This window comes from Cervus canadensis, chromosome 30 (genome assembly GCF_019320065.1).
Source record: "Cervus canadensis isolate Bull #8, Minnesota chromosome 30, ASM1932006v1, whole genome shotgun sequence".
NCBI lineage: Eukaryota > Metazoa > Chordata > Mammalia > Artiodactyla > Cervidae > Cervus > Cervus canadensis.
In genome coordinates, this window is record NC_057415.1 from 31,732,595 (window position 1) to 31,757,076 (window position 24,482).

General features: G+C 46.4%; 1 protein-coding gene across 4 annotated transcripts in view; it reads left to right on the forward strand.

Moving 5' to 3' along the window:
* PALM2AKAP2 (PALM2 and AKAP2 fusion) overlaps positions 1-24,482 on the forward strand; it is a 492,701-nt gene that overhangs the window by 298,795 nt on the left and 169,424 nt on the right. The gene's annotated exons all lie outside the window — the stretch shown is intronic.

A 24,482-nucleotide genomic window follows, 5' to 3' on the forward strand; every position in this document is an offset into this window, starting at 1 on the left:
ATTGCTTAGGCACAAAACATTCACCAGCAGCCACTTAGAAATCTTTCTTTGACCAGAGTGACCATATGTCCCACTTTGGATGTGTTTTCCCAGCCTCATTCTCAGTAGCGTTCCAGCTGGGATGGTCCAGTGTATGGTCACACTACCTCCAAGATGCAGATCGGCATCTCTGCTTGGGCAGCATCCCTACACCCAAGACTGGCCTTTGCTTCCATTGATCCCTTGGCAGTTCCTGTGATATGGACACAGTGTTGTAGACACAACACTCCAGGCACAGCCAGAGCCCTTTCTCCGGAGAGACGGATACGAGTCAGAGGGCTGTGGGACAGCCCACCATCACATCAAATCATTTCCTTTTTCCTTTGCCATTTATAATCAGTTCCATTTTACTATGGGCACTCGGTAAAGAGGAAGGATTAAAGACAGAAAGCAGAACATTCTCAGACCTGGTACTTCTTAGCCAGCTAGAGACTCAACAGAGGATATTGGCTCTTGGCTTGTGCCATTTGCCTGCTGCTCACAGTTGTCGCTAGAGAAGATTCATCACTGGGGGTGTTCAGTAGTTACAGTTACCATAGACAGCACATGAGAGGGAGGAGGGTGACTTAAAGGCCTTTGCAGATGCGTGTTCATCCAACAGCCATCAAGAAACTCATACAAGACAGTGCAGGTGCTGCCCAGGGCCTGAACCCATGGTGCATGGGGGTGCAGAGTTCTGATTCTCGAGTCCAGCTGCCACTTCTTTGTGCCTCTGTTCCTTTATGCATAAAGTGGTGATGAGCATTGAATCTCTTATAAAGTGTTTTGGACACTGCCTGGAAATCACAGGCAGAGTAAAACTATTAGCTATTGGTAGGAGTAGTAACCACAGCCTTGAGAATTAGAGAGCAAACCCTAGGAATCATAAGAAGCATGAATCAGGAACCATTACCCCTGGGGGCAAATCCGGCCCTCAGTCCATTTTTGTAAATAAAGTTTTATTAGAATTCATCTCTGTTCATGTATATGTATATTGTCTAGGGAAGGAAGCCATATGGCCCATTGAAACTTTAAAAATTGTCTCCTACCCCATGCTTGTGCTCAGTTTTGTCTAACTCTTTGAGACCCCATGGTCTGTAGCCCAACAGGCTCCTCTGTCTAAGGAGTTTTCCAGGCAAGAATACTCCCATGTGCTACTCCCACTCCGGGGAATTTTCCTGACCCAGGGATTGAACCCACATCTCTTGTGTCTCCTGCATTGGCAGACGGATTCTTTACCACTGTGCCACCAAGAAGCCCCCAATATTGCCTAATACTTTACAAAAAATGTTTGAAGTTACTCAAAGTCACTTTCCTATTCTCCTAGCATTTGCTGGACACTGATGAAATACCCTGAACTGTATTACACTTTTTAATATAACTTATTAACTTCTGTAAGAAGTAGCTCTTCGAGATCAGTAGAAATATGCCCCTATTTTACCTAGGAGGTTCAGAGCACTGGTGACTTGTCTAAAACTCAGAGCCAGAGTTCATTCTCTGGTGTCCTGATCCAGAATTCCAGGAGTCATCAAGGCAGACATCTTGAAGGAGTTGGGTTTGCATTTGCCCTAAAAGAATGAGTGTGGTTGTCACTACGCAAGGATGAGACCCTGGGAGGGCATTCAAGGCAGAAGGAACTTGTTGATCAAAGAGCCCACTGTGGGAAGCGGAGGCTGTCTGCTCTTCTGTTTTGGTAGAACAAAGGCACCCAACGAGTGGGAGGATGTGCAGCGGAAGAAGTGGCTTGAGGCCAGTGTGTGGGGAGATGGGGTGTTCCTCAAGGAAGAAGTTGCAACTGAGAGTTCACGGGTAGGCCTGTGGCTGTAATGTGTTTGACCTTTATTCTGTTGATTCATACAAAGATATTTTGTTTGCTTTGATTTTAATTTGAATTTACAACCAAGAAATTCCACAATTTCTTCTTCTCCTCTTGAAAAAGCAGATCTAGCCATCCTGGACGTTCCCAGGAGGCAAGAATCAGCTGGAGATGAGGCCAACTACCTCCTTTGGATATAAGGCATGATTGGTACCACCTTAGACCCAATCGAGGGGAGTCTTTGTCCTGCACCCTGGGTTTTAATAAGGCCTTGCTCTGGTTAAACCCTTTCCCATGAGGTGAGACATTTTGGGGCCAAGGGGACTTGCCTGTACCACCCCTCATCGCTAGCCTGTGCTTCAGATGCCAGGACTCAGAATTCTCTGCCAAAAGGGCCAAGTTCACTTCCATGGGCCTCTTCCCTATGGCTGAGGGGTGTACCAAGGGAAAGCAGATTGTGTTGGGGGTACAGTGTGTGTGGATAGAACTTTGATGTTCAGGCTGGGGTGTCCAGCCCTGGCTGCAATGTCCCTGGAGTTGCAGAACAAAGGCAGGAGTAAGGAGAAAAGGGACATGGGTAACAGGCCAGAGGATCTCTGGGCACCTCTAAGTCTCAACAGGGGACTCCTAGGAATCCGAGAATGCATGAACTTGACCTTCAGAGTCAGTATGAAGTGCATTTGCTAACTTAGAAGGAGAGAATGCAGTTTCTTTACTTATTTTGAGCTTGATTTCCAACTTTTAAGTGCTGAGACAGTTTGAATGTGGGCCTTTATTTGTGTGCTTACTCCCAGGCTCGAAAACATCCAGGGTGAGCCTGGCTGCAATCCCCAACACCTTACACTACAGCTGTGTCCCTCCCCAATGTCTTACACTACAGCTGTGTCCCTCATTGACCTGACCTATCTGGTTGTTACTGGAGCTTGTGGCCCTTGCTCTGAACAATTCCTGGGGGGAAAGGTTGAAGATTTTGATCAGAGCCACAGTTTGCCAAATGAACACCTAGAGACCGAGAATGAGACAGGAAGGCCAGTTAGGGGCTACTGCTAGATAAAGTAGGATGGCTGTCATGCAAAAAAGGAAGGGATGGATTAGAGGCTCTTAATCAAGTGAGACCTGATAGACTTAACATACAGCGGGACAGGGAGGAGGTGGCAGAGTGTTCCATGTCTAAAAAAGAATAGCTTAGCCCTGAAGCCAGGGCATTCAGACACCAGCTCTGTTGCTTACAAGTTGTATGACCTTTGAGTACCTCCCCTAATCATTCTGTCCTTGGTTTCCTCATCTATAACATAGGGATGAGTGATCTGGCAGCAGCTCTCTCACGAGGCTGTCATGAAGGTTGGATGAGTTAATATTTGTAATTAGCATAGTGTTCAGTACAGAATATATGCTTACTATTATTATCTGTCAGCTCTAGGTGGTAGGTATGCTAGAGTGGGTTATGTTATTTTTTGTATTTTCATTTTTTCAGTAGTGCTTTAAAATAATGTTCTTCCAAAAGAGATATTGCAGAACCAGACTTCTTAAACTCCCGCATGCCTATGAAGCATTTGGTAATCTTGTGAAAAGGCAGTTTGGGGCTCAGGAGGTAGGGGACAGGGTCCTTGCGTGCATGCTAAGTTAGCTTCAGTTGTGTCCTACTCTTTGCAACCCTGTGGACTGTAGCCCGCCAGGCTCCTCCGTCCATGGGATTCTCCAGGCAAGAATACTGGCGTGGATTGCCAAGCCCTCCTCCAGGGGATCTTCCCAACCCAGGGATTGAACCCAGGTTTCCCGCATTTCAGGTGGGTTCTTTACCACTTGCGCCACCTGGGAAGCCTGGGGCAGGGTCCAAGATTCTGCATTTCTAACAGGTTCCCAGGTGGTCCAGTGTCGCTGACCCACTGGCCACTCTGAGCAGCAAGATTGTAAAGGAATCGAGGTCCATTGATGTTCCTAGGACAGGACTGTTTTGGTTATCCATTGCTGCCGTACAAATCACCCAAAGCTAGTAGCTTAAAACTAAAACAAGTATTTGTTAATATTACTGCCATTATTGTCTTTGCTATTGTTACTACTGTCTCGCTCAATTCAGCTGTGCAGTTCTTGCTCAGGATCTCATGGTAGCTGGGGCTTGCTCATCTCGAAGCTCCCTCAAGCTTTGCCGTGCCCTGGGACCTCAACTGGGGCTGTCAGCCAGAACTTTACCTGTGACCTCTGCAAGTGGCACGAGGCTCTTCATGGTCCAGCAGCTGGGTTCCAAAAACAGGTGTCCCCAGAGAGAGAGCCAGGCTGAAGCTGTGTCACCTTTTCTAACCTAGGCTCCAAAGTCACTCAGTGTCACTTCTGCCACTTTCTAGTCTTTAGAAGCAAGTTGGGCTCTGACATACAGCATGGTGATTATAGGAAATGATAATTATTATATGTATATGCAAGTGTGTGTGTGCTCAGCTGTGTCCAACTCTTTGTGACCCCATGGACTGTAGCCTGCCAGGCTCCTCTGTCCATGGGGTTATTCTGGCAAGAATATTGGAGTGAGTTGTCATGCCCTCCTCCAGGGGATCTTCCCAACCCAGGGATTGAACTTGCGTCTCCTGAGTCTCCTGTATTGGCAGGTGTATTCTTTACCCCTGATCCACCTGGGAAGCCATTATATATGTAGAGAGGGTATATAATCCAAGAATAGTTATATACCTGAAAGTTGCTAAGAGACTAGATCTTAAATGTTCTCACAAAATAGAAATGAAAGAAAAAGTGACCCAATATGTATTTGGAAATGAAAAGAAGCTGTGTCCATGAGGGTTGCACTGGTCTTAGATTTAAAATGCCAGGACTGAAATCCCAACTCTCCCCTTTACTGGGCAGGGAACTCCCATGCAAAGCATTGTACTTTGGCCTCCATTTCTACATCTTGTAAAAGGTTTTTCTTCTTTGGAGATCAGAAAGGTATGTGAGTGAGCCCAGCAAAGTGCCTGTGACTCAAATGATTGTTGGTAATTTGTTGTTGAATAAGAAATTCAGAGAAGGGGTGGGCACATTTCACATCAGACAGAGGAGTCATCACTGATCTGAAACAAGAGTGCAGGCTACTAATAATGGTCCTGAGTGATTAGGCCAGGATAGCTGGATGCCTAAACATTAAAATATGATATATTCAAGGATTTTTTTAAAAAGTGAGTCATGAAAGCTAGCCCATACACGGGGTGGGGGAGGGGGGGGGGGCTCCATGTCTTGAAGGGAGAAATATGAAAGGATTTGGAGCTCTGTCTTAAAACCCCTCAGGGGTTTTGCTTCCTTGCTTAAGGAAGTTCTGGCAGGAACAGAGCTGAGGATGAGTGTCCTCGGGAAAGCTGACATGGTTGTGTTTAAATCCATGAGTTTGAAGTGCCGGGTGGGCCAAACGAGGCTCTTCCCGCAGTAGTCAGGGGTATGTGTGGACATGTGTATATCCGTCTCCATACTAGACTATTAGCTTCCTGAAATCACAGACTTGGCTCTTTTCTCTGCAATAGTCCCAGTGCCGTGGTCCAGCACAGCATTTGGTACCCAGAGAGGACCCAGTACATATTTATTGGATGAATGAATGAGTGAGTGAATGGGAAGAGGGTTAACACCTCGGCTGTGGGGTCTGGGATTCTGGCAGCCTTTCCCAGGCTTGGCCTTAGGGGCAGCTCTCCCAAGGAGGGAGAGACTCCTGTGTCCGCTCAGAGACCCCTGTGGCCCTGGGGTACGGTCTGTGCTGTCGGTCAGGGGGCAGGGGGCCGTGGGAGACCTGGATTTGCTGGGAAACCTCACTCTTCCACTAAATAGAAACTGAAACTGGAATTGCAGGAGACAATGAAGATCAGCGGCTGTTTTGATCCTCAGGCTATCTCGCTCCTAAACTGCTCTCTCCACTTCCTGTTTATAGCCTCAGAAGAGTCAAAGGGACCAAACCTCTGAGGCGAAGGTTTCCTCTGGGGATTTCTAGGCAGATCAGCAACAGGAAACCGTCAGGACTCTGACAAGACAGATGTTTGTCTTTCAGCCAACCTGGCAGGTGTGATGGTGTCCTCGCTGGGGTGGGCAATGCGGGTTTGTGAAAGAGGAGCCTACAGCTCTGTGTCTGGCCTTCAGCATCCACCCCTCTTACCCAGATCCCCGCCACCTGAATCCTGGGGACTGCACGTGAAGTCTGTCGGTGCAAGGACCCTGAAGGGGGCGGCCGCAGGGTCTGCAGGTGTGGTTCTCCGGCTGGGCGGCGTGGGCAGCTGCATTTCACTTTCAAACACCTGGGAGGAAAGGTTGTTTGTGGCCGGCCATCTGTCTTCATAAGAGGAATCTCAGGATTTCCTCCAGTGACAGAACAAGATCCCCGGGTTTTCAGAGAGTGTCCCTCAACCCGGTTCCTACCCTGGCCACAAAACTCTGGAGCCTGACACAGCCAGAAGGACACTCGGGGAATTAGGGGCTAAGAGAAAACGGTGACAGCAAAGCAATTGAACAGTGGTAGGATTGCAAATTACAAGGCCCTGTGATCTGACGCTTCTTCCCTGTACCCCACTCCCCTCATCATACACACACACCCACACACACATACACCCCTCCCAGAAAAAGGAGACCTTCTCAGCTGACACTTGAAAAACTAGAAGAGCAACCACGCGGAGAATATTCCAGGCGGAAGGGAACGCTGGTCGCAAAGGCCAGGCAGTTCTACTGCTGAGGTCTGGGTCAGAGAGGACAGCTTGTGGCTCCCTCCACACCCTCTGCTTCCCCACATCTGGGCCTCTGAGGCTGATCTCATTTAATATCCCCTCCCCCACCCCTGTTCTAACCTGCCAGCATCTTCCCATCCACTGTCACTTCTAAATTCATTCCCCAAAGGGTAGCAGGTAGCAATACTGGTCCACAAACTCCTGTGCAAGAAATAACGCTTATTCTAATCAAACGATGGGGGACTCTGAGTCCCAGTGCTGCTGGCCTGGCAGACATCCCATCCCAGGCATTCTTGGGAGTCCATTTTCAGATTGCTGCCAAGGCGCCACGCTCACCCGGGTATAGGCCCACCATCCCTGGTCCTCACTTCCGTCTGGGGTTCTGGCCCTTACAGTCCCTTTGGGGCTAAAGTCTGCATGGCTCCCGAGCCATGCCTGGGGACAAGAACTAGGCAGAGGCTGGGAGCCCTGGGGCTGAGCATCCAGTTTCCCTGTGTACACACAGCATCGGCGTCCTGTGATCTCTCTCCTCCCTCGCCAGTGTGGCTAAACTGACCTCTCCTCCAGCTCCAGCTCCGGGAGGAGGGTACACCCCACCACCACCGCCCAGGCCTAGCGTCATTTCCTTCGTGAATTTCAGCTTTTGCAAAAGCCCCGAAGGACCACTGACCAAAAGCAGCTTCTCCCACAATCCCTCCTCTGCCCCCAGGAATAGAACACAAAACTCACCCACCTGCTACAACTGGAAACGAGAGTGACACATAGGAAAGACCCACCCAGATGTTTCCTGGACCTGCCAATAGGATCTCTCTGTTCTCAGAGATGCAATCCACCCAGCCCCGGGGAACTTGAACTCCCTGAGAACAATGCTTCTCTAACCAGCTGTGGCAACGGATCAGATTGTATTTTCTTCTCTTTCAATTTCCAATTCATCTCAGAACAATACTTTCGTAAATTTTTTTTATTTAAAAAAAATGAAATAAAAAGGTCAGGAGAATATAGGTACCAACTTTTTCTAATTAGATTAAACAAATTGCTATGAAAATTTCTAAGCATTTCTCTGCATTTCTAGACTGACCTCATCACAGAGGGATAACCACCCATGGAGGAGCAGAAATTAGTGGATCACACACTTTGAGGATCACTGTCTTAGAGGGATTAGGAGCAGGGGTGGGGTCTCGTCAGCCCAAAAAATGTGGAGCTTTGTCAAGTGTAGCCTCTGTAAAGGGTGCAAGTAGAGCTGGAAGCAGGTCCAGCCATTCACCAGTGAGCCAAGAAACTAAAATTCAGCCTCCTTTACAACTGCTTCTACTGCGGACACACAGGCAGGTTAGGGATCTGGAGCCATCTCCGGATCATGCTGACAACTTTGACCTGGGGTCAGGTCACAGCTCTGAGCCTCAGTTGCCCATCTGTGCAATTCAGATAACAATACAATCTCATAGGGTGGTTGTAAGTACTGGATGGGTTAGTAAGTGGGTGATCATATAGACTTATGCCTGGAAAATAGTAATGCCTGCGTACTGTTTTTAAGATGTTTCCTCCATAAATGATAAGGACCTACTGTATATCACAGGGAAGTATGTTTAATACCTTATAATAACCTATAATGGGAAAGAATCTGAAAAAGAGTGTGTGTGGTGGTGTTCAGTCGCTAAGTTGTGTCCAACTCTTTGCGACCGCATGGACTGCAGCACGCCAGGCCTCCCTCATTATCTCCTGGAGTTTGCCCAAGTTCATGTCCGTTGAGTCAGTGATGCCATCCAACCATCTCATCTCATGTATATGTATACATATACATATATAACTGACTCACTTTGCTGTATACTTGAAATTAACACATTGTAAATCATTGTAAATCAACTGAACTTCAATAAATAATTTTTTAAGGGCTTCTCTCAAATGAAGCTGCAGAAGAGCAGGGCTTTTTGTTCCCTGACATTTCCAAAATGCCTAGAACTTTGCCTGGAGCATAGTAGGTGATCAGTAAATATCTATGCAGTGAATGAATGAATCTTCTGCTCCACGTTGAGCTTCTGACAGCCACATGAATCCATTCTTAACTTTTCATTACAGAAAGTGTTGGGATGGGGAGGGACCATCTGTTAGTCCTCTGTGCTGATCTGTGGGCTTAGTGTTTTTCAGGCCTTTTGAGGCTTTTGTCTTAAAGCCCCACACATTCAAGAAACACTTGAATTGCCTCTCAGGTATGAGGCCTGGCTGGGCAAGGTATTTAAGACTGGGACTCAAGATAAATCTTTACCAAATGGAAGACCAGATCTTCTTGGGCTGAGATCTAGACCCCCAAGTCTGGTTCCAACCTGGGTTTCTAGGTAAAGGATCCACCATGTGCTTTCCTGCCCAGCCGTACGGCCCCGCCCTGAGCCTGGTGGTCCTCCCAGAGGCCCTTCTCAGCCTGCCTGTTTAAAGATCACTCATTCTACCGAGCCAGGCGTCCATGCACCCAATATTCAGCCAGGGTTCATCTCTCTCCTCTGCATCTAATGATTCTCTCCTCTGTACTTCTTCTTCAGAAGGCCTTGTGAGCTGGCAAACTGTTTGCATGTCTGTTGCTTTTTTAAGGACAAGGGGCCACATCTGGAACACCTCTGAATAGCATCAGTGCTTTATGCAGAGCCCAGCATATAAATAAATGTTCACAGGGTTAAAGTCAATGGTGGGTTCCCAACTGCAAATGTAAGATCAGCAGGCTTCACTTTAGCCAAATGTAGGTGTAGACCAGAAGAGGAAATGAAAACCCTGTGCCAACTGTCCCAACACCTCATTTCTCTCTCCTTCTTAGTCATGGGTATTTTCTGAGCAATCTGATGGTGTAGGAGCAACAGTGGCTCCGATCTGAAGGGCTGTGACAGCTTAGGGTGGAGCTTCCTCGGTCTGGGACTGGAGGCAGACGGGACCATGGTTTGTGGGTAAACAGAGAGGATAGCCTGGCACAGGGCTTAGTGCTCTGAAGTCAGGTGCATCTGATTTTCCAGCGCTATGGCTGCATGGCTGAATGACCTTTGGCATGCTTTTCACTTTTCAAAGCCTCAGTTTCCTCATCTGTATAATGTGGGTAATGTTAGTACCTCCCCTGCTCGGGGCGTAGTGAAGAGGAAGCCAAGAGGGGTACCTATAACTGCCGGTCTAGGAGTGCCACAGAGATGCTAATAATTGCAAATTCTGGCATGGTGTTGTGGGGAGAGGAGGCTCACAGACATTACCTCACCCAGGTACCATGTGCTCTTCCTGTATCTCCATATCTCACAACAGAATGGTGAGGATTAAACAAGGTAACATGTATACAGGGTGTAAAACCAGACTTGGAACATTGCTGTCCAAGTATGACTTGATAAACATCAGCTAAAAGACTCAGTAAATAGAAACTACTATTAGTTGGAATGAATAGTGTGAAGGAGACCCTGGATAAGGTTTCTAGACTGCAGGCATTGCTGTGTCCTAATAGAAAGGGTCAGCTTTGCATCCCATAAAAAAAAAAAAAAATCTACTTTCTTTCTATGCCAGAATATGCCACCTTGAATTCTAGTGATTAAATGTCACACCCAAACAAACCCAAAGTGCTGGAGCAGTTGATCTGGAATGTGTTTGTTCACCCCACAGAATTTTACTAAACTCATGCTTTGTGCCAGGCATTGTGTATCAGTCAGATTTCTCTTTGTATCATGCTGCTGTAACAAGCAGCCCCATCAAAGGTTTCTTTCTCACTTATGCATTATATTAGATGTGGGGTGGCTGCAGCTCTGCTCCAAGTGTCATCATTCCAGGACCCAGGGAGAAGGAGCAGCCTCTATAAAGCACAAGCTATCTTCATGACTGAGGGAAAAAGGAATAACAGAACCATCAATGGCTCTTAAAGTGCATGCTTGGATGTGGCATGTACAGCGTGTATCCCATTGACCAAGGCAAATCATGTGGCCCAGTTTTGCATTATGGGGTAGGGAAGTATTTTCCTCCTGTAAGGCTGCACGGTCAATTCTCTTGGTCATCAGTTCAGTTCAGTCGCTCAATCGGGTCCAACTCTTTGTGACCCCATGGACTGCAACACGCCAGTCCTTCCTGTCCATCACCAACTCCCGGAGCCTACTCAAACCCATGTCCATTGAGTCGGTGATGCCATCCAACCATCTCATCCTCTGTCATCCCTTCTCCTCCCACCTTCAATCTTTCCCAGCATCAGGGTCTTTTCCAATGAATCAGTTCTTCACATCAGGTGGCCAAAGTATTGACGTTTCAGCTTCAACATCCATCCTTCCAAAGAATACTTAGGACTGATTTCCTTTAGGATGGACTGATTGGATCTCCTTGTGGTCCAAGGGACTCTCAAGAGTCTTCTCCAACACCACAGTTCAAAAGCATCAATTCTTCGGCATTCAGCTTTCTTTATAGTCCAACTCGCACATCCATACAAGACTACTGGAAAAACCATAGCCTTGACTAAATGGACCTTTGTTGGCAAAGTATTGTCTCTGCTTTTTAATATGCTATCTAGGTTGGTCATAACGTTCCGTCCAAGGAGTAAGCGTCTTTTAATTTCATGGCTGCAGTCACTATCTGCAGTGATTTTGGAGCCCCCCAAAATAAAGTCTGCTACTGTTTCCACTGTTTCCCCATCTATTTGCTATGAAGTGATGGGACCAGATGCCATGATCTTAGTTTTCAGAATGTTGAGCTTTAAACCAACTTTTTCACTCTTCTCTTTCACTTTCATCAAGAGGCTCTTTAGTTCTTCTTCGCTTTCTGCCATAGGGATGGTGTCATGTGCACATCTGATGTTATTGATATTTCACCTGGCAATCTTGATTCCAGTTTGTGCTTCATCCAGCCCAGTGTTTCTCATGATGTACTCTGCATATAAGTTAAATAAGCAGGGTGACAGTATATAGCCTTGACATACTCCTTTCTCTATTTGGAACCCGTCTGTTGTTCTATGTCCAGTTCTAACTGTTGCTTCCTGACCTGCATACAGATTTCTCAAGAGGCAGGTCAGGTGGTCTGGTATTCCCATCTCTTTCAGAATTTTCCAGAGTTTGTTGTGATCCACACAGTCAAAGGCTTTGGCATAGTCAATAAAGCAGATATAGATTTTTTCTGGAACTCTCTTGCTTTTTCAATGATCCAGCAGATGTTGGCAATTTGATCTCTGGTTCCTCTGCCTTTTCTGAAACCACCTTGAACATCTGGAAGTTCACATTTCACCTATTGTTGAAGCCTAGCTTGGAGAATTCTGAGCATTACTTTGCTAGCGTGTGAGATGAATGTAATTGTGCGGTAGTTTGAGCATTCTTTGTCATTGCCTTTCTTTGGGATTGGAATGAAAACTGACCTTTTCCAGTCCTATGGCCACTGCTGAGTTTTCCAAATTCACTGACATATAGAGTGCAGCACTTTCACAGCATCATCTTTTAGGATTTGAAATAGCTCAACTGGAATTCCATCACCTCCACTAGCTTTGTTCATAGTGATGCTTCCTAAGGCCCATTTGACTTCACATTCCAGGATGTCTGGCTCTAGGTGAGTGATCACACCATCATGATTATCTGGGTCGTGAAGATCTTTTATGTATAGTTTTTCTGTGTATTCTTGCCACCTCTTCTTAGTATCTTCAGCTTCTGTCAGTTCCATACCATTTCTGACCCTTATTGAGCCCATCTTTGCATGAAATGTTCCCTTGGTATCTCTAATTATCTTGAAGAGATCTCTAGTTTTCCCATTCTATTGTTTTCCTCTATTTCTTTGCATTGATCATGGAGGAAAGCTTTCTTATCTCTCCTTGCTATTCTTTGGAACTCTGCATTCAAATGGGAATATCTTTCCTTTTCTCCTTTGCTTTTAACTTTCCTTCTTTTCACAGCTCTTTGTAAGGCCTCCTCAGACAGTCATTTTGCTTTTTTGCATTTCTTTTTTTGGGGGCTGGTCTTGATCCCTGTCTCCTGTACAATGTCATGAACCTCCGACCATAGTCCATCAGGTACTCTGTCTATCAGATTAGTCCCTTAAATCTATTTCTCACTTCTACTGTATAATCGTAAAGGATTTGATTTAGGTCATACGTGAATGGTCTAGTAGTTTTCCCTACTTTCTTCAACTTAAATCTGAATTTGACAATAAGGAGTCATGATCTGATGATACACAGTCAGCTCCCAGTTTTGTTTTTGCTGACTGTATAGAGCTTCTCCATCTTTGGCTGCAAAGAATATAATCAATCTGATTTTGGTGTTGACCATCTGGTGATGTCCATGTGTAGAGTCTTCTCTTGTGTTGTTGGAAGAGGGTGTTTGCTATGACCAGTGCGTTCTCTTGGCAAAACTCTATTAACCGTTGCCCTGCTTCATTCTGTACTCCAAGGCCAAATTTGCCTGTTATTCCAGGTGTTTCTTGACTTCCTACTTTTGCATTCCACTCCCCTGTAATGAAAAGGATATCTTTTTGGGGTGTTAGTCCTAGAGGGTCTTGTAGGTCGGGGCATAGACTTGGATTACTGTGATATTGAATTGTTTGCCTTGGAAACGATCAGAGATTATTCTGTCATTTTTGAGATTGCATCCAAGTACTGCATTTTGGACTCTTTTGTTGACTGTGATGGCTAGTCCATTTCTTCTAAGGGATTCTTCCCCACAGTAGTAGATATAACAGTCATCTGGGTTAAATTCACCCATTCCAGTCCATTTTAGTTCCTGATTCCTAAAATGTCATCATTCACCCTTGTCATCTCCTTTTTGACCACTTCCAATTTGCCTTGATTCATGGACCTAACATTCTAGGTTCCTATGCAATATTGCTCTTTACAGCATTGGACCTTGCTTCCATCACCAGTCACATCCACAACTGGGTGTTGTTTTTGCTTTGGCTCCATCTCTTCATTCTGTCTGGAGTTATTTCTCCACTGATCTCCAGTAGCATATTGGGCACCTGCCAACCTGGGGAGTTCCTCTTTCAGTGTCCTATCTTTTTGCCTTTTTATACTGTTCATGGGATTCTCAAAGTAAGAATACTGAAGTGGTTTGCAATTCCCTTCTCCAGAGGACCATGTTTTGTCAGAACTCTCCCCCATGTCCCGCCCGTCTTGGGTGGCCCTACATGGCATGGCTCATAGTTTCATTGAGCTAGACAAGGCTGTGGTCCATGTGATCAGATTGGTTAGTTTTCTGTGATTGTGGTTTTCAGTCTGTCAGCCTTCTTGGTCATGGGTGAAGACATATAATCTTCTTACCAGGAAGGCAGAAAATAACTGCCAAAATAAGATATGGTCTGCGTATCTAATTTTTATCTCACAGTAATCCTATGAGGTAGTTATTATCCCCATTTTACAGAGTGGAAAATTAAGTCTTGGTATGGCTATCTAAGGGGCTTCCCTGGTGGCTCAGTGGTAAAGAATTCACCTGCAATACAGGAGTTTCAGGAGATGCAGATTCGATCCCTGGGTTGGGAAGATCCCCTGGAGGAGGGCATGGCAACCCACTCCAGTATTCTTGCCTAGAGAATCCCATGGACAGAGGATCCTGGTGGGCTACAGTCCATAGGGTTGGAAAGAGTTGGACACGCTAAGGCACTAAAGAGACCTAGCGTGCACACACATATGGCTAACTAATTAGCCCAGGACGAAGCCAGCAATGTACATGGTGCCTGGTTTGAAGTTGGCTGTGATGGTGTGTAACCAACCTTGACCTGCGCAAGCTCCTTGATGACTCATTTTCATATAGATGTTGTCATTCAATAAATATTTATTAAGCACCTGCTGTGTGCCTGGCACTGTACCAGGTACTGGAAACAGTGTGACTTGCATGGCAGAGGCTATTTCTACCCCTCGTGTCTAGAGTCCAGTGGCGGAAAGAGGCAAGCAAGAAGGATGTAAGGCATTAGCATGCATCCAGAGGAGAGATCAGGGCAGGATGAGAGCCCAGGGTGGGGGCAGGTCTCTGATAACAGCTCGGAAGCTGAGAGCTGAAGGACTGTGTGACATGACTCTCACCAAGGCCCTGCCTGGCAAGGGGAGTGCCACGGCCAGTTTTGGGTTCAGAACCCTAAAGGGCACGCCCAGGAGCTCAGCAATGATGAGCACGTGCCCAGTGTGTGGCTAATGGATCTTGCCAAGGCAGTGGCGGTACGGCAGGATGCTGCGATCGTGTGTGATCCAAACCCTGCTGGCCTCTCCTGGGGCTGAACCATGCTTGCCACAAAGAACAAAGACCTGGAGACTTCAAAGTCTGAGAGCGAAAGGGAAACCCAGATTTGGTCTGATTTGGAATTAGCACCATGACACATGTTTACATGGCCCAAGCAACCAAAGCACACGGCTTTCACTTCCCTAAATGGCTTCCATTTTCCAGGCGAGGTAATAAAAAGGAGAAAGAAAGAAATCCCCTGCCATGGTTTGCAAAGTGTACCCTATCATTGTAAGAAAAACCCCTTTCTTCTCACAACTTCCTCTTTGTGGAAACGCAGGCCCCAGAATGAGGCCTGCCTCTGTCAACCCAAGCAATCAAGTGGTAACCAGTTGCCCCTCTGACAAAGATGGTGTGTGTGCTCTGAGACAGGTTGTTCCTTAAAGAGACTAAGCCCCCACTAAAAAGTTGCCACAGACTCAGCCTGTCCCTCTCGGGATGAGAAAGGGATCAGAAACGGGAGAACTTATGCTTTAGAAAGAGGTGACTCTGTTATCAGTTTTCTAAGGATATGTACATCCTTCAAAATTTTAGACTATACCAAAGCCAAATCTAAATAGACATATGGATATTTATGTATATGAAGGGCTTCCCTGGTGGCTCAGATGGTAAAGAACCTGCCTGCAATGCAGGAGACCTGGGTTCGATCCTTGGGTTGGGAAGATCCCCTGGAGAAGGACATGGCAACCCACTTCAGTATTCTTGCCTGGAGAATCCTCATGGACAGGGGAGCCTGGAGGACTACAGTCCATGGGGTTGCAAAGAGTTGGACATGACTGAGTGACTAAGCACATATATGTGAATATGTATAAATACTCTTCTAATCTGATCTGAAAGCTACAGATGGAAACTGGTTTGTTTTGAGTTTATATTCCCTTTAGAAACTGTCTTGGGGTTTAGATAGGAGCCCGTTCTAAGCAGACTGACTCAGGCCCAGGACATAGGCATGGAGTAGAAAAGGCAGTGCAGTTCAGTCGCTCAGTTGTATCCAACTCTTTGTGACCCCATGGACTGCAGCTTGCCAGGCCTCCCTGTACATCGCCAACTCCCAGAGCTTACTCAAACACATGTCCATTGAGTCAGGGATGCCATCCAACCATCTCATCCTCTGTTGTCCACTTCTCCTTCTGCCTTCAGTCTTTCCCAGCATCAGGGTCTTTTCCAATGAATCAGTTCTTCGCATCAGGTGGCCAAAGTATTGAAGTTTCAGCTTCAACATCAGTCCTTCCAATGAATATTCAGGACTGATTTCCTTTAGGATGGACTGATTGGATCTCCTTGTGGTCCAAGGGACTCTCAAGAGTCTTCTCCAACACCACAGTTCAAAAGCATCAATTCTTTGGCACTCAGCTTGCTTTACAGTCCAACTCTCACATCCATACATGACTGCTAGAAAAACCAAAGCCTTGACTAGATGGACCTTTGCTGGCAAAGTAATGTCTCTGCTTTTTAATATGGTGTCTAGGTTAGTCATAACTTTTCTTCCAAGGAGTAAGTGTCTTTCAATTTCATGGCTATAGTCACCATCTGCAGTGATTTTGGAGCCCCCCAAAATGAATTCTGCCACTGTTTCCACTGTTTCCCCATCTATTTGCCATGAAGTGAAGGGACTGGATGCCATGGTCTTAGTTTTCTGAATGTTGAGCTTTAAGCCAACTTTTTCACTCTCCTCTTTCACTTTCATCAGGAGTCTCTTTAGTTCTTCTTCGCTTTCTGCCATAAGGGTGGTGTCATCTGCATGTCTGAGGTTATTGATATTTCTCCCGGCAATCTTGATTCCAGCTTGTGCTTCATCCAGTTGGCATTTTGCATGATATACTCTGCATATAAGTTAAATAAGCAGGATTATAATATACAGCCTTGACGTACTCCTTTTCCAATTTGGAACCAATCTGTTGTTCTATGTCCAGTTCTAACTGTTGCTTCCTGACCTGCACACAGATTTCTCAAGAGGCAGATTGGGCAGTCTGGTCTTCCATCTCTTTCAGAATTTTTCAGAGTTTGTTGTGATCCACACAGTCAAAGGCTTTGGTGTAGTCAATAAAGCAGAAATAGACGTTTTTCTGGAACTCTCTTGCTTTTTTGATGATCTAACAGATTTGGCAATTTGATCTCTGGTTCCTCTGCCTTTTCTAAAACCAGCTTGAACATCTGGAATTTCACGGTTCACGTATTGTTAAAGCCTAGCTTGGAGAATTTACTTTACTTTACTTTACATTACTTTACTACCGTGTGAGATGAGTGCAATTGTATGGTAGTCTGAGCATTCTTTGGGATTGCCTTTCTTTGGGATTGGAATGAAAACTGACCTTTTCCAGTCCTGTGGCCACTGCTGAGTTTTCCAAATTTGCTGGCATATTGAGTGTAGCACTTTCACAGCATCATCTCTTAGGATTTGAAATAGCTCAAGTGGAGTTCCATCACCTCCACTAGCTTTGTTCATAGTGATGCTTCCTAAGGCCCACTTGACTTCACATTCCAGGATGTCTGGCTGTAGGTGAGTGATCACACCATCGTGATTATCTGGGTCGTGAAGATCCGACCTTGAGACTGATGCAGAAGCAGGAAGAACTTCACAGTGCTGGGTGCTGGGTGTGATTCTCCAGCAGGGCTTGTGTTTTCAGGGTCTGCCAGGGGAGAAAAAGCAGAGCCAATCCTGGTTTCCCATACTCTATGCCTCAGTACTCGAGACAAATCATATTTTAATACAATGTTTGAAGAAAAAATAAAAGTAGCAAACTATGACTGTGGACCATCTGCCTGTGTTTGTAAATAAAGTTTTATTTATTGAAACCTTTTTTTTTAATTGGAATGATTCCAACTCTTATTGGGACTGAGTTTACTGTGTCCCATGAAGTTTATACATGAGGCAAGCCCTCCCTCACCTCACCCTAGACCTGGTCCTGCCCCATATCCACTCACTCATCATTCCCTCATCCATCCCACACCTACAGAGGGACAGGCACTAGGAGACACAGCTAACAGTTATTGAACATTTGCACTATGCCTGGTACTATTGTACCTTTGCATGTATTGCCTCATTCAATCCCTCCCAACAATCCTATAGGTAAATACAGTTATTCATCCCATTTCTCAGATGAGGAAACTGAGGCATAAAAAGGCAAAGAAGCTTTGCCAAGATCAGTCAACTAGGAAGGGACAGAGCCACGGGTCATCTCCAAGCAGTCTGAGGGATGTGAGGAAGGATGTCCTGAGGAAGGAAGTATGAGCTCTGGGAAGCCATCGCAGAGGAGGTGACCTTGAACAGGGTGTTGAACAATAACTAGGAGTTTGCTAGGTAGAAAAAATAAATACAGGCTGTGATAGTGGGTGTTTTAGAAGAACAGACCCTCTGGACAGGTCCTCTCTGGTTTTCTTGGGCCCAGACCCTGCCCTGCAATCAGAACAGCAACAAAATAATACAACCAACCAACATTTATGGAGTGCTTATTCTAGATGCTAGGTACTGAACTAAGTACTTTATGCATATTATGAAATCCTCAAAACTCTTTAAGGGCTACTCTTCTCATTTTTGTTTTACAGATGTAGAGTCTGAGACTCAAAGAGGTTAAGTAATTTACTCGAGGCTGCTCAGATAGTAAGTGGCTAGGCAAGAATGTAAACTGAGGGGACACCACTGTACACACCTCCCGGGCCCTGTTCAGATGGTGGTCCGTGCAAAACCCAAGGACCTGGCACCAGAGCTGCCAAAACACTATGCCCAGTTTCTTCCAGTTTCATCATGCATCATAGTCACCTTGGCAAGTGAAGTCGCTCAGTTGTGTCCGACTCTTTGCAACCCCATGGACTGTAACTTACCAGGCTCCTCTGTCCATGGAATTTTCCAGGCAAGAATACTGGAGTGGGTTGCCATTTCCTTCCTCAGGGGATCTTCCCGACCCAGGGATTGAACCTGGGTCTCCCACATTGCAGGCAGATGCTTTGCCATCTGAGCCACAGGGAAGCTAGTTACCTTAGAGGGCTTGAGAAAACAAACGGCTGGGCTCCACCCCCAGAGAGTGTAGTTTGCCAGGCCTGGGGTAAAGCCGGCCGCTTGCATTTCTAACAAGTTCTGGTGATGCTGCTTCTTTTCTGGTCCTGGAACCAAACACTGAGAACCTCTGTACTGCACTGACTTTTAGCAACAGTAAAATTGCACTGCTATCCTCGGCTACACTGGGAAACACAAACACTTAGGAAATTGGAGGAATGTTTCTTCCTTCTTGGTACATAGATCAGAAACAACCCACTGTTGAGCTTTCAACCTCTCTTCTTCCCAGTTGCCTTGCTTTTCTCTGGGCTTCCCTGATAGCTCAGTTGGTAAAGAATCTGCCTGCAATGCAAGAGACCCTGGTTCGATTCTTGGGTCAGGAAGATCCTCTGGAGAAGAGAAAAGCTGCCTACTCCAGTATTCTTGGGCTTCCCTTGTGGCTCAGTTGGTAAAGAATCCACCCGCAATGCGGGAGAGCTGGGTTCAATCCCTGGGTTCGGAAGATCCCCTGGAGAAGGGAAAGGCTACCCACTCCAGTATTCTGGCCTGGAGAATTCCATGGACTATACAGTCCATGGGGTTGCAAAGAGTTGGACATGACTGAGCGACTTTCACTTCTTTTCCGTGATGCTTGTTTAATTATCCAGGCTCTTAGTATTGCTCTCTGTTCCTGTGAACTTTCATGCTCTGCCCACATGCTGGTGCTTCCGCAGAATTAGGCAGCCCGACGTCCCACCACCTCTGTTCCAAGTCGGCTGTTTCCTGGATTGACGTAGATTCCGGCCATCAGTGTGAGGGGAGGAGCTCGGTGATCACATGTTTCCCGGTGGTTCTCAAGGCTCTCCAGGGGCCTAATTATACCAAATAGTAATTCCTTCCATGTGCTAGTCAGGAGTCTTTGGGCTACAAGTGGCAAAAACCCAATTTGAACAGATGGTCTGGGAAAATTGGTCACTTACTGATTCACAGAGCCTGGTCACAGGAAGGGTGAGGGTGCAGCTAGACCACAGGCACGCCCACCCAGGACTCCACATGCCGCTGACTCTTCACCCCCTGATTCTGCTCCTTTCTGAGTGTCAGCAGCAGCCTTGCAGGCAGGCTCTCTCTGCTCAGCTGGCTGCCACTCACTCTCCAGCCCTCTGTTTTCAGTCCCATCTCCAAATGAGAACATGGAGACATGGTTCCTACCTTCTGGGAAGGGCTCTGAGTGGCCCAGCTTGGATAGTGGTTCATCCCTGGATCATTTCGGATGTCCACCCATGCCAAATCTGGTTTGAGGTGGGATAGGCATTTTAGAGGATGTTAGGACTGCCCCTCAAATCCCTAAGAAGACTCTTGAGAGTCTCTTGGACAGCAAGGAGATCAAACCAGCCAATCCTAAAGGAAATCAATGCTGAATGTTCATTGGAAGGACTGATGCTGAAGTTTTAATACTTTGACTACCTGATGCGAAGAGCCAACTCATTAGAAAAGACCCTGATGCTGGGACAGATTGAGAGCAGGAGAGAAGGGGGGACGATAGAGGATGAGATAGTTGGATGGCATCACTGACTCAGTGGACATGAGTTTGTGCGAACTCCGGGAGAAAGTCAAGGACAAAGAAAGCTGGTGTGCTGCATATCGCAAAGAGTTAGACACGACTTAGCAACTGAACAATAACAACAACAACCCATAATGTTGTAATGAGTGAAGGAGCATTTCCCAGAAGTCAGAGGTGGAGATACCGGGTGAAAAAATAAAACCCCACAGGTCAGTGAGTGGGTGAATCGGAGGATGCACGCCTTCTCAGCTTCAGACACTGCGTTGGCAGCTGTAGCAAGTGGAGAGAGGTATGGCAGGAAAGCCCCAACTTTGCTGGAGCTGAGTCTAGAAAGCAAGCTAAGACATGTGGTTGTTGTCGGTGAAGCTGGGCGGGAATTTCTGCGGGTTACAGCAGGAAGCTCAGCTGTCACAGATGGGTTGAGAAAACCTAGGTTCTCCTGGCCGAACTTATGTCTTTACTCACCAGCCAACTGTTGAGCATCCACCATGAGTTATTTTCAGTACAACATGGCTGTATTAAATGAACTTACTGGAATGTTTTAAGGTGGTGTCACTCTTGTCCCCCATCAGCCAGCCACTCACAAAGCTATTTGTAAAGCTCCCTGAGGAGCATCTACATCTTGGCTAGTGACTGTCCCCAGCCTCCTTCTGGTGTCACATCTTCTTTCTCTAACAACGCAGGCTTTTGTGGTCCAAGTCACAGAGGACCGTTAGTCCGCCCTGTGGCCTTCAGAGTGAGCAAACGCACTTCGGATCCAGGAGTGGAGATTTTTTCCATCCCTTCACATACTTTCTTTTGACTTCCTTGGCATTCTCCCTGGGTATCCTTGCTATCCTAAACTGTGGCTTCCAGAGTTTTCTAAAGAAAGAACTCAGTCATTGCCCATCTTCCCGAGCCATTTGACTGTTGTTGTGAACACGCTTGACCCGTTTCTCTGAGGGCTGAGCTGGTTGGCTGGTGACTCTGAGCACAGGGGGGAGGTGTCGTCGGCCTCCTTGCTCCCCCTTCTGTCTTTTCCATGTGCCGTCTGCTCCAGGTCTCCGATCCTAAGAGACTGGCCATGAAAGTGGAGGCAGAATCTGAGAGGCACGGTGGCTTCAGGGACTTGGTGTGGCAGTGTGGATGGGATCCACATCACCCATCTCTTCTTCCAGTGGGAATGCCAAAGCACCAGCCCCACTCCACCCCCACCAACTTTTGTAAAAATATAGTCAGCCAGGTTTCAAGTTGTCTGGAGCCTCTTTGTGCTTTCCACACCGGCAGTACCTCTCCTGTGTGTCCATCTTCCCAGAAGCTTCCTTTCGGTCACTGCTTTCGTTTTCTTTGTTTCCTTGATTTCCAGCATATGCTTGCACACAGCAGGGGTGCAGTAAATGAACCACCCCTCAAATGGAACTAAGGGGCAAACTGGCTCACCTCCTCATGTAGAGGAAAGAGGTGCAGTAGGAACGTTTGTTTTGCCACTTTCCTATGATATTGCTGTGTTTGAGGAATGATAATTAAGAACACCTCTTACGTTTGCTTTAAATTCAGAATTGATTGAAAAATAAGACACAGTGAGCTTATGGTGGTGAGGCTGATTAGGGAATATGGTTTAGATCTATGGGCTGAACACATGCCTTACCTTAATTCAGCTCTCCTACCCAGTCTCGGAGAGGTCTGGATAACGGAAAGCCTCCCCAAGGAGTAGACTGTTTTTTGAAAGACAGAGGCGAGAGATAGGTGTCCTTGGGATGCTCCTAAAAGAGTGGAAAGGCTGTACCACGCATGCTCATGTCCCCATCGCACCTTCTCCTGACTCCCATCTCTGTTATTTTTCATCTCTGCCATTTTAGTAGCATCTGTACCCATTTCTATAATATATAAGGCACTTTCTCAGTCTTATTTACTTGACAGGTAGGAGCTTATAGCCATTAAAAACCTAGCTCTGGAGCTAGAAGGAACATAAACATCACATCCCACCCTGCAGTGTTGTTACCAAGAGTAAAGACTTCAATATACAGAAAGTACACAGAAGAGTGCCTGATGTGGAGTAGGTGGTTAGTAAATTTTTATTTATTTGCAAACAATGAAACCAGAGGTAGGCTTGTACAGGATCTCACAGTAAATGGCCAGAATACAGCCCTAACGCAGGTTTTCTGGCTTCACTTCCAGACTTTCAGGAACTTAATCTTTGCTTACTTTTCAAGGTCACTTTGAATATAAAGCAGTAAAAGGGCCTGGAACCCAGTCAACCAGCAAGTATTTATTGAATGTTTACTGATGTGTACAGGATGTCCTGGGAGGATGCCAGTGGATGTTATTAATCACAACTGAACCTGCCTCTAAGCTGTGGGGATGAGCTGGAAGAGTGGAGAAGACAGGGGGTGGTGGATGAAGAGAAGCCTTGAATGGCAGGAGCTGGTCTGGGCAGATGGCACCAGGGAGATGGGACCTGCTGAGGCCTGGCTGGGCTGCCCACCTGGCCCCACCAGCCATAAAACTTTCATAAAGATGTTCTGATCAGAGAAATGCTGCTGAACAGGTTAATTAATCATTAATACATGAATGTAACTTAGCAAAATTCTCTGTAACATCGAACTAAGACAAAGAAGATGAGTGGAGGGGAGGATTTTTGTTTTATTTCCTTCTGGTTTGATTTGGTTTTAAAGGGGGTAGAGCTTTCAGCTCCCTGAGGGTCTTCAAGCCTCATGAAACCAGGCCCCGTTCATCCTAAGGAGGGGAAGACAAGATATGGAAGAAAGGCTCAGAACTAGAAATGGCCTTGTCTATTTCAAAAGTTTCCCTAAAACTCTTCAAGCCTGCAGGAATGCATAAGAAAAGGGTCTTCTTCTATGGGTGAGAGTGGACACCCTTCTACCAAACCCCTGCTCTTAGGCTAACCATGTTCAATTTCTGCAGGCTTTTGTGGGCTAGCCTGGAAACCCAAATGTGTTCCTTTGAGAAAGTGTGTCCGTGGTTCTGAACACCCGGTGAATGAGCTGGCTTTTGTCGATACATAATACAAAAGAGAAGCCGGTTCCGTCTCAGTTTCTCCTCTACTTTTTCTGTGCCATCTCTCCTCATCTTTCACTGTTATCACTCTTCATGTTTTCTTTTTCTCCCTCCTTCCTTCTCTCCCTGCCCCTTGGCTTCATCTGTCAGTTCTTATTTTCCTAATGCTCATATTCGATAAATAGTTTTGGGTGACCTGCAGAAATGGAAACCAGCATTGAAGAATATAAGTAAGATCGCAAAAAATAAGATCCCAGTGATGTAGATGCAGTTTAGATGCCTGGATTTTTTACGCTCAGTGGCAGATATTCACAGCTGTCTTGCTGTGCTTCAGTGAGGTCCTTTTGCCTTAATTGATTGCCTGCTGCTGCTGCTAAGTCACTTCAGTCGTGTCCGACTCTGTGCGACCCCAGAGACAGCAGCCCACCAGGCTCCCCAGTCCCTGAGATTCTCCAGGCAAGAACACTGGAGTGGGTTGCCATTTCCTTCTCCAATGCATAAAAGTGAAAAGTGAAAGTGAAATCGTTCAGTCCTGTTCGACTCTTAGCAACCCCATGGAATGCAGCCTACCAGGCTCCTCCGTCCATGGGATTTTCCAGGCAAGAGTACTGGAGTGGGGTGCCATTGCCTTCTCCAATTGATTGCCTCAGTTCATTTCAGTCGGTCAGTCGTGTCTGACTCTTTGCGACCCCATGAACTGCAGCACACCAGGCCTCCCTGTCCATCACCAACTCCCGGAGTTTACTCAAACTCATATCCATCAAGTCGATGATGCCATCCAGCCATCTCATCCTCTGTCGTCCCCTTCTCCTCCTGCCCCCAATCCCTCCCAGCATCAGGGTCTTTTCCAGTGAGTCAACTCTTCGCATGAGGTGGCCAAAGTATTGGAGTTTCAGCTTCAGCATCAGTCCTTCCAATGAACACCCAGGACTGATCTCCTTCAGGATGGACTGGTTGGATCTCCTTACAGTCCAAGGGACTCTCAAGAGTCTTCTCCAACACCACAGTTCAAAAGCATCAATTTTTTCAGTGCTCAGCTTTCTTCACAGTCCGACTCTCACGTCCATACATGACCACTGGAAAAACCATAGCCTTGACAAGACACACCTTTGTTGGCAAAGTAATATTTCTGTTTTTTATTATGCTGTCTATGTTGGTCGTAACTTTCCTTCCAAGGAGTAAGCGTCTTTTAATTTCATGGCTGCAGTCACTATCTGCAGTGATTTTGGAGCCCAAAAAAATAAAGTCTGACACTGCTTCC